We start from the raw sequence: 8,513 nt of genomic DNA, 5'->3' as shown, positions 1-8,513 counted from the left end.
CTCTGGAATAAATTTCTATTTCTTTCTGTTTTCACTGTCACCACCCTAGTCCAAGCTATTGCCTCTTTCCTGGACACATGCAATGACCTAATGGCTCTTTCCGTCTTTCTCTCTTTTCTCCTTCCCACCCCGTATACTTCCCGTATTACAACAAAAGAAATCTCTAAAACATAAATTCAGTTGTGCCACTCTGCTAATTAAAATGCTCCAACGGTTTCCTACTGTCCTCAGGTCAAAATCTGAACTCCTGTTAAAGGATAAACTGAGGCATAGTAAACATTTTTAGAGTCTATTTGAGAAAAAAATCGATGTGGATAGGGCAGTGCCAAACCAGAAGTGGCTAGGAACGCTCTAGGGACAGGAACCAGGGGAAAGACCTATAGAGAAGGTGTGGAAGCAAAGAAAGGAAATTATCGCATTGGCTACAGCTTAAAGCTTTATTGGCTGTTTGTGATTGGTTGTCCTTAGGTTTTGATTTCTTAGCCTTGAGGCATTAGCAGTCTTAGGTTTTGGTTTGCTTGTGTAGACCAGCCGACATCAGAGCCACCTCAGTCTAATGGGCTCCGTGTTTAATTAACTTAGCGCTCCTCAACGTGCCGTAAAAGGCCTGCTCTGGGCTCTGATCTCTGATCTCTCCACCCTCATCCTTCTTCCCACACTCCCTCCCCTCACCTTGTATTATCCACGTGATCCAGTCTTTCTGAACCTCTTCCCTTTTCTGGCTCTTGGAAGGACATCTGCTCTCTTTCACCTCTTGGCCGCTGAGCTGTCTGATCCCTTCTCTTTAGCTGGTTTACTCCTGCTCATCCTTTAAAGCCTCAGGATCTCCTCCTTAAGATCCTAGAAAGGGATTTTGGTGCCTTGGCTGTGTGTCCCATAACAGTTGCCACTTACTGTGTGCCAGGCTCTGTTCGAGCATTTTAAATGCATTCACTCATTTAATTCCACAACAGCCCCCTGAGGTGCAATTATAATTTCCTTCTGGCAGACAAGGAAGTTGAAGCACAAAGTGTATCAGTCATAGTCCAGTCAGAAAAGCTGATGTTGCTCAAGTAGTTCCCCAGCGGAAACTTGATACAGGGCTCTGACTACAAGGGAATTATTGCAAGAGCAGAAAAGGCAGATAGTAGATGGCAAAGCAACCGAGAAATCATCAATAGGAAGAAGCTGCTCCTGCAGGTTAGAGGGACAGGGGAAGAAGGTGATGTCACCAGAACCGAGGGCCTGGGGCAGCCTAACGGCAACTGGAACCCAGGAGAAGATGCAGCCCCTGCCAGAGCTGCCACCCCAAACAGAGAGGGCAGGGAACAACCTGACAGTCCCCCCTCCTACCCATTAAGCTCCCCCAGTGCTTCCCATTGGCTAAACTAACCAGACCCTCATTAGCAAGGGAGCTTGGGAAAAGTAGTTCTCAGAAGTGTTGGGAAAGATGGGGAATAAACTGAGAGTAAACAGGCAGAAGACAGACCCAGAGAAGTTAAGTAGTTAGCCCAAGGTCACACAGCTTCTAAGTAGCAGAGTGCAGGTAGTTTGTCCCCGGAATGTACACCCTTAACAACTGTTATGTATTGCCTCTCTGAGAACTTTAGGCAAAGCACTGAATCATTCTTTGCCTCAGATATACAAAATGCCGATAATAGTAGTACCCTCTGTGAAAAAGATTAAAATATGAGTTAAAATATGTCAGATACTTTGAACAGTAATTATGCCTGCAATATCATAAATGCGGTCCATCTTGTTCACCATTTCAGGGACAAGGATTTCAGGTGGAGGCAGCGGTCTCATGATGGAAACCATGTCCGCTACTGCTCTAAGCTCTTTCTCTGTAATGTAGTTGCTAGCTCCATCTTATGGAGGATAAAACTAAAGCCCCAAGGGTTTGACTGTCTAAGGTGATATAGCATAAGTGGGAGTAGGGTTCAAGAATCGGATCTAGAGTCAGGGTGTTTAACTGCTATATTGAAATTCTTGTGTAACAGACTCTCCCACCTAAACTGCAGTTATTACAGCACATGGTCTGTGCCTTTTTGCCTTTCATTTCCCATCACTAGCTTATTGCCTAGTGCCAGGAAGGTACTCACTTCATGAGTTGAAATGGCCTGGTGATTTGCTGGTGCCCAGGAAAAGCAAATGTTCCCAGACCTGTCTCAGGACTTCTTGGTCAGCAGAGCAGCAAGGTGTTCAGTCATGAGCTGTAGCACAGCCTCTCTTCAGGGACTGATTCTAGGCCATCTTCATGTTGCATCTCTGGGTATCCCAGCTCTGCCATTTCATCCAGCTTTGTGATGTCTTCTCCTGACCCTTCCCATCCATTTTCTACCTCGCTGAGTGCTCAGGGTGACCAAAGCTGAGTCAGAGTGGAGAAGATTGCAGCAGGAGGATGTAAGAGAAAATGAAATGGGGTCAAAGGTCACCATTAGGAAGTTCTTGAGGGTATGTAAAGATCAATGTCTATGAACTGCCCATCCAGATGTAAGGTGGGACTGAGAGTTGCATCTTGCTAGGACATTATTTCCGTTTTTATCTCAGTAATTGAGTTGGTGTATGAAGTGGAAGCAACCACTCTTTGCCTGTTTCCCCACATAAAGAAGACAGCAAAGATAATTTTCACCAAGTGTCGGAGAAGCTGTGCCAGGTCAATCTCGTAATCGAGTTTTGGCATGAGGACATAGGCCTGATTTTTTGATTCGTTGGCAACAAGTATGCTTTGGGGATGCTGCCCTTTCTTCAGTTTCTCTCATCTTGCCAGTCGAAAAGAGTTGGGCTTCTTGTGAGATGCCGATGTGTGTTCATCTAACAAATAATATCAATTACATACTTGATAATGGTTCCCTTTTTCCTTTGGCTGCTTACAAAGCGCAGAGCCAAAACTGGCCGTTCAGCGCTTGGCAGTCTACGGGATTTCCTAACCTCGCCACTGGGATTCATTCTCTATCCCATTTTCTTTGTCTTCTTTTCCTGCACTTCGATTTAATGGCTTATATCCTGCAGGATTGTGTGCATCTTTGTAAGCCACACCTAGTCCCTCCAGACACAATGTGTACAAATACAAGGCTACTGACTCAAACGTTTTTTATCATAGACTTGATTCTTCTCTTTGTTTAAGCGGAGCACTTTAAATTACTGACATGCATCAATGTCCCATTACTTTCTGGAATGAATGAATTTAGCAGAGGCCTTTTTAAGGCAAAAAGCTAAATATTAAAAGTCTGTGGTTTCTAGCTGAGAGAATTTGTAATTTTAGAACTGGTTGATGAAGAAATATATGTTGAGTGTTTGCAGGGGGTGGGAGGTGGGTAAAATGGGTGAAGGGGAGTCAAAAGGTACAAATTTCCAGTCATAAGATAAATAATCCCTAGGGATGTAATATACAGCATGGTGACTATCATTAACAATCCTGTACTGTATATTTGAAAGTGGCTAAGAGAGTAGATCTTAAAAGTCTCATCACAAGAAAAATAAATTTGTAATGGTGTGTGGTGATGGATGTTAACTAGACTTATTTGGGTGATCATTTTGCAATATATATAAATTTAATTGTGTTGTACACCTAAAATGAATATAATGTTATATATCAATTATGTCTCAAAAATATATACAAACAAATGATAAAAAAATCAGATACTCATTTCAAAAATAATCAAGTCATCAGAAATGGTAGTAAGTGACTGAAGAAGTAGTGTTTGCTGAAATGAGAGGTACCAGAGGCAAGGCAGTCCTGATGTTTTAATACTGGCTTGTTAGACTCATTCCTACCTATTACATTTGTTATATTTTGGCCTTTGCTCTTGTAAAATATAGGCATAGTATACAGCAGAGATCAAGGAAAAGGGAATAATTTGAGCAAGTAGATTAATACAAATAAATCTGCAATGGTCTGCCTTAGCAAAAAAAAAGAGAAAGAAAGAAAGAGAGAAAGAATTATATACTGAAAATCTGATTGATTTTGGTAATGTTTTAAAATGAGTTTATACCTTATTAATGCATAAACAAAAAACAAAATTAATAAATTTGTAATTTATTAGTCATATTTGATTAACTATAACTAATCTACATATATTTGAAAAACAGGTGCATAGACATCTGGTGAAAACAGGGGTCTTGGATAATGTCTTGAGCACATGGAGAAAAGACCCTTCTCAGGAGCCCGTAGTGCCCCAAAGGCTGAGGATCCTGCCCTTACTCTGTTTTTACGGCACACTTTGTTAGGTGTTAGTGCCCCAGGTATGCTGTTGCACTAGAGTGCTTTTCTTTTGTGAAAAATGGAAAACAATGGGCTCAAACGCCACCTTCACGGATAAAATTTCCCTTCTAACTTTCTAGACATGCATCAAAATCACTTCATTAAATTTGAACAGTGTTTAAATAAGGACATATTTGTACTGAGATTTTTTAAACTGTTTAAGTCCTCTGATATAATACGTTTGGTTTTCCTTTTTTAAAATTTTTTTTCTTCCAGGTTTATTGAGATATAATTGACATACAGCACCGTACAAGCTTAAGGTGTACAGCATAATGATTTAACTTATGTAGATCATAAAATGATTACTTCAGTAAGTTTAGTGAACATTCATCATCTCATTTAGATACAAAATAAAAGAAAAAGAAAACAAAAATTTTTCCTCATGATGGGAACTCAGGATTTACTCTCTTAACTTTCACATAAAACATACAGCAGTGTGAATTATATTAATTATGTTGTACATTACATCCTTAGTACATATTTTATTCCTATCAATTATATATAATTTAACAATTGTATATTCCTATTAAAGAACAGATCTAGGAAGGCAGGGGATCTCGTTTTCTGAAAAGGAAGCTGTAGAGAGGCTTGTCTGAGGTAACCCTTCAAGTTGGAGGCTGAGCTGAGATTAGAACTTTATTTCCTAAAATGAATTCTATTACTTTTTCCCTTGACTATGGGCTGTCTTTTTTTTCCTAAATCTTTTTAGGCAAACAAGGTCACAGCGACCCCTTCATCTCTCAGCCTTTTCCCTCCAGTGACATATTAGTACAGTGCCCAGACCTGTGTCTCTGTGTTCTCCAACACCTTTGCCTCCACTGGGGTCCTGTAATCCCTCTACCATCTACAGACAATAAGAAATCAAGATTATTCACTCTAGATGGCAGCTTTTCTTTCCTTTTTTAAAAATAGATCTTTATTGGAGTACAATTGCTTCACAATACTGTGTTAGTTTCTGTTGTACAACAAAATGAATCAGCCATATGCATACACATGTCCCCATATCCCCTCCCTCTTGAGCCTCCGTCCCACCCTCCCTATCCCACCCATCTAGGTGGTCACAAAGCACCAAGCTGATCTGCCTGTGCTATGTGGCTGCTTCCCACTAGCTATCTATTTTACATTTGGTAGTGTATATATGTCCATGCTACTCTCACTTCATCCCAGCTTCCCCCTCCCCGCTGTGTCCTCAAGTCCATTCTCTATGTCTAGTGGCCCTGCCACTAGGTTCATCAGTACCTTTTTTTTTTTTTAAAGATTCCATATATATGCATTAGCATACGGTATTTGTTTTTCTCTTTCTGACTTATTTCACTCTGTATGACAGACTCTAGGTCCATCCTCTTCACTTCAAATAACTCAATTTTGTTTCCTTTTATGGCTGAGTAATATTCCATTGTATATATGTGCCACATCTTCTTTATCCATTCATCTGTTGATGGACATTTAGGTTGCTTCCATGTCCTGGCTATTGTAAATAGTGCTGCAGTGAACATTGTGGTGCATGTATCTTTTTGAATTATGGTTTTCTCAGGGTATATGCCCAGTATGGGATTGCTGGGTCGTATGGTAGTTCTATTTGTAGTTTTTTAAGGAACCTCCATAGTGTTCTCCATAGTGGTTGTATCAATTTACATTCCCACCGACAGTGCAGGAGGGTTCCCTTTTCTCCACACGCTCTCCAGCATTTATTGTTTCTAGATTTTTTGATGATGGCCATTCTGACCAGTGTGAGGTGATACCTCATTGTAGTTTTGATTTGCATTTCTCTAATAATTAGTGATGCTGAGCATCTTAGACAGCAGCTTTTCTACTATATTAATTAGCTGTTTTATGGAAGAAGACTGGCACATCTTATCTATAGGATTTTTGTGGCTGTTAAATGGAATTTATTGAAACCAACTCAGCAAAGCCCTGTTTGTGTGGATAGATATGCCTCAGGAAAGGTCTGTGCTTAAACCCCAATACTAAACAGCGTGCAATGAAAGGCCCTCTTGCCTAAATCATCCCACCCCCAGCACCCCCCTGCAGACACTTCCCAGGCTTGGGGGAAAGCTGGTGGGGCTCCATTTTGCTAATCTCCACGTGGAGTTTTTCCTCAGCCCCTGACATGGGTTAATTCTGAATTATAATCCAGCCTGCTTTCCCGGGGTCTCTGAGGAAATTCGGAGAGAGAATGCAACTTGTTTTGTTGAACTGAAAACCAAGTAGCCCATGTTTGGCTAAGAGATTTTTTTTTAAAAAAAAAAGAAGGGAAGAAGAAAAACTCCTGAGAAGAAATCAAACGCCAGCTCTCTCTTTCACGTGGGGCAGTGCAGGGTATGGGAGGACAGTGGGAGGAGGTGGGAAGAGTAGAGGAGGGAGGCAGCTGAGTTTATTTTTAACACCAAGTTAAAGGCACACTCTGTGTTCTTTCCTTTTAAAAATAGACTTTGAACCTCTTAAAGCGTTTGACTCTATTCTGCCTGTGGGGTAATACCCCTTTTGTGGCTGGCAACTCCCACTGGATCTTTTCCCATTACAGGCTTACTGGCCAAGTAGTTAGAAGGATGGAAAAACCCCAGAATTTTTCTTCCGAGAGCTCCTGATCAGCATACGCACACAGCTCCTGTGTGCAGAGAGGCTTATAAACTCTGGCTGCTTACCTGAACCTTGAACTTTATGGCATTTTTCAAAACTTGATGGTCTGGGAAAATGTCCTCTTTTTAAAATAGCCCGGGTTACGTGGATAGACCTAGAGATTGTCATACTGAGTGAAGTAAGTCAGACACAGAGAAATATTGTATGATATCGCTGTATGCGGAATCTAAAAAAAAAAAATGATACAAATGAACGTATTTACAAAACAGAAACAGACTCACAGACTTAGAGAAGGAACTTATGGTTACCAGGGGGGAAGTGTGGGGGAGGAGGGATAGTTAGGGAGTTTGGGATTGACACGTAAACACTGCCATATTTAAAATGGGTAACCAACAAGGACCTACTGTATAGCAGGGGGAACTCTGCTCAATATTCTGTAACAACCTAATTGGGAAAAGAATTTGAAGAAGAATAGATACATGTATACGTATAACTGAATCACTTTGTTGTACACCTGAAACTAACACAATATTGTTAATCAACTATACTCCAATATAAAATAAAAAGTTAAAAAAATAGTCTGGGTTAGCAAAGTAGTGGATAAAGTCTTTTTGAGGTCCATTGCAATAATTTATTCATTGAGCTTATAAATGACACAACATACATGTATATACACATTTACACACACGAAATTAGAATAAGTATGAGTAATATGATAATAGCTGATCTCCAACACTTATTGAGGGCTTACTCTGTGCCCGGCACTGTTTCACATACATTTAATGCTTTGAACAATGCTCTCAATATTATCATCCCATTTTACAGATGAGGAAACTTGGGCTCAGGGCTATTCAGTAATTTGTGAAGATTATAAAGTCAGTGAGTGGTTTTGTTTTATTTTGGGGTTTTTTTTTTTTGCCCTTGAGGCATGCGGTATCTTAGTTCCTTGACCAGGGATCGAACCCATGCCCCCTGCAGTGGAAGCCTGGAGTCTTAACCGCCAGTGGTTTAGGAAAGTCCCTAAAGTCAGGCAGTCAAGCAGTTCAAGTCCACTGCTAGCCCATACAGTTAGTCCATTATTAGAAAAGGACATTTCGAATGTCCTACCTTAAGACATTTTTGCTTCCATCTGTTGGGAAGTTATCATACATGTACTGATTTTGTTAGAACATGTTATTGCCATTTGCAAGACAGTTGTCATAATAAAGATGTAAATCCACAAAGTTGATGATGTGAAGGGTGCCCCCTTAGATGTGATATCTTTGTGCAGTGCACAGCCTGCACAAAGGTACATGACGGCCCTAGGTATACACACACAAGCACACACACATGTACTCCTGCAGACATGGTAGTTTATGAAGAAAAAAATCATACTGCTGTCGTTTAGAAGGAGAGGGGACTAGTCTCTTAGTGTTTTAGAGGTAACCAGACTGATCTGATGTTAGCAACAACTCTTCTATGTGCCTCAGTCTAGAACTAGTACAAATCTTATATGAAACTCTGGAGCTTGTATTTGTGCACAGCAGAAAAGTGCCCTACTCCCACTTCCCTCTTCTTCTCCTCTGGGGAATACACATTGAATTCACATTGGAACACGGTGGTCCATGTATATGCTTGTGTTAAATGGCAGCGGGGGGCGGGGAGGGAAATAGAACAGTTCACAATCCTAGGAGATGAAAGTTTTACTATG

At 40.7% G+C, this 8,513-nt stretch overlaps 1 long non-coding RNA gene across 1 annotated transcript; it reads right to left on the bottom strand.

Annotated features, from left to right (window-relative positions):
* Positions 1–275: 275 nt before the first annotated feature.
* Positions 276–1,012, bottom strand: LOC137202987 (uncharacterized). The gene is made up of 2 exons (XR_010932831.1): positions 673–1,012; positions 276–377 (listed from the first exon to the last, which is right to left on the bottom strand). It is a non-coding gene; the product is annotated as an uncharacterized lncRNA (long non-coding RNA).
* Between the last annotated feature and the right edge of the window lie 7,501 nt (positions 1,013–8,513).

This window comes from Pseudorca crassidens, chromosome 11 (assembly GCF_039906515.1).
Source record: "Pseudorca crassidens isolate mPseCra1 chromosome 11, mPseCra1.hap1, whole genome shotgun sequence".
Lineage (NCBI taxonomy): Eukaryota > Metazoa > Chordata > Mammalia > Artiodactyla > Delphinidae > Pseudorca > Pseudorca crassidens.
The sequence above is the reverse complement of the archived record's forward strand: the minus strand, read 5'-3'. Positions and strand labels throughout refer to the sequence as shown.